This window comes from Geospiza fortis, unplaced genomic scaffold (assembly GCF_000277835.1).
Source record: "Geospiza fortis unplaced genomic scaffold, GeoFor_1.0 scaffold72, whole genome shotgun sequence".
Lineage (NCBI taxonomy): Eukaryota > Metazoa > Chordata > Aves > Passeriformes > Thraupidae > Geospiza > Geospiza fortis.
Window position 1 is genome coordinate 4,774,929 of NW_005054338.1, and position 2,529 is coordinate 4,777,457.

A 2,529-nucleotide genomic window follows, 5' to 3' on the forward strand; every position below is an offset into this window, starting at 1 on the left:
TCTTATATCTATAACAACTTCATTTTTTCACTGCTCCTTCCATTTGAAAATTTTAGAGCGTCATAAACATGAGTTAATTCTGGATTTCTCCGAGTAATTTTATTTTTTCCCACCAGTAAGCAGCACAAAGTGCTGGTCCCTAAAACCTAGACAGCTATCAGTGACAAAATGAAGGATTCTTACTCAGAAAGTCTTACTCTGCTGTGAGCACAAGCATATTTTATAGCCTAATTACGGGTTACACATGAATTAACTTTTGGATGCTCTTAATGAAAGGAGATGTCTATTTCAATAACTGCCTTCCAGTCAAACCTAGCTGATGGAATGAAGTGTTAAAGTTTAACAGATCTTTTTTGGTTTATTAGTTATATCACTGTTTAAAATTTAAAAAAAATAATACCCTTCCATCACCCAGGACTCAAAAGTTTTACTGTCATAAGGAAATATAATTTCTTTAGTGTATTATGTGTACATATAATGCTGGTACTGACATAAGATAATTCATGTGTAGGTTAAAGTAAGAAAATGAATTAATGGTATTGAAAATATCTCACTTTGAGAGATAAAATTGAAGAATATTTCTGTTTCTGAATGCTGCAAATGATTCTGAATTAAATATTAATCATTAAGTCTTTTTGCACCATATGCAGATTCTTCAAACTTACTAGATTTAAGAGTCAAATAGTAGCAAGCTGAGAGGAAGAGAAAATCTCAAAGGAGAACTGTGCTCAAAGAGGTTTATAATTTAAAGGAAAAATATATATAACTCAAGTGGAAGTTCACAGGTGTAGCTATCTTACTACAGAGTAATGTCAAACTGGAAATCAAGTATCTGGACTAGAATTCTACCAGGAATAAAATGTATTTTCCAGTGATGCTAAGAAGATAATATGAGAAACAAGTAAAAAACCCACATAAAAAAAAAAAGAAAGAAATTTGGTAACAGATATTTAAATTTAAATAACATAACTCTTAGGTCAGTGCCATAATATTTCTCATACATAGTGATTTTGTGCTTTGCAATTATGCATTTGAAATCATAACACTTTTGGTTGCAGACTTGTATTTTAAAGAAACCCCAACAAAACAAACCCCCAAAGTCCAATTTTGAGTATTATTTGTCTTATTGTTGGATAGTGCTGTGGCTGATATTATTTATTCCAGACTGATGTCTGAATAGGATGTGTGTTTTCAGAACATGTTTTTGAGAATTATGAAAGCTGTTCTAGAAGATTTGTGTCTATATAGTCATCTAAAACAGTCACTGAGTACCTCAATGAAAAGTAAATGCAGAGAACAGTAAAACTGAATGCAGGATCCCAAAACTAAATGGAATTGTGAGAACAAGTAGGATGAAGAGTGTTTTCAGTTTCCTCCACATGTCTGAAAAAAACCTGTCTTTGTTAAGTACAGTGAGTACAACATAGAAATATTTTGCTTTTTTTTTTTTTACTTGAATAGGAAGGTTGACGTTCTGTGAGATCTGAAGCTCTAGAACAAAATTTTAAAGCAGGAAACCTCTTCTGCTTTAGCTTAGTGTCACCCTTCTCTGACTGCAGCTTGTTTGGCACAAGTCACATTCTGGGACCAAACACATCATGGCTGAGCTGCAACCACTCCATCAGTCTTTAATTCCAAACTGGTAAAATCCTCTGCAAGCCTTAGGCAATTTTTAGGAATTAATCCCTTGTCAGCCTCATGGTTTAACAGCTTGGGTTTTTGTAATGATATTCTCTATCCCTATGATTCGTAGTAGGCAGATTATTTACTAAACAGATTAAAAACCAAGACAGAAAAAATTGAGCCAAACCTCTAGTGTTTGTGATTACACATCATTTTCTAAAAGGTAATGCTAAATGTTTTCATGGATTCAAAAAGAATTCGGACAAATATGAGTGAAAAAAATCAAAGGAAGCATGCTAAGTACAAAGGGACCACCTTAGCATTGGAAATCCTTTGGGGTGTAGGAGGTTGTAAGAGTACTCTGGAATATTATTGCTCTGGTTTTGGCCTTTTATTCTGGAGGAATACACTGCTGTAGAGAGAAATTTGGGCAGGATGGTCTGTTTTCTTTTATTCCTACAATTTCTCTTATCTACGTTCTCACACGAATTCTTGCATGATTCAAAGTAATCTCCAATTCTACACCAGCTTCAGGTCAGAAACTTTATGTCAATACACACAGATTTTTAGTTGCTTCAATGTTGTAGGAATTTTGAACATTCTGATTTCCAGTACTAGTGTTGCTCCTAAAAGAAAATTACATTAATGCTGAATTGAAAGATCCTGTTCTTTAAATAATCTCTAAGTTTAAACTCATTAGTAGGCTAAGATTTTCAAACAATTTGAACCACAGTAAAAAAAATATGCTGTAAGTTGATGTGAAGAGACGGAAGTGTCCTGTGTTAATAATGTTAAAAATGTTTGATTAGTCTATGTTGATGATACCAGATAATGTTGATGTGAGAAAAACTAAGAATATACTAATTTGTTAAGATGTTCTTAGCAAGTTTTAGAGAGAAGTTAAGA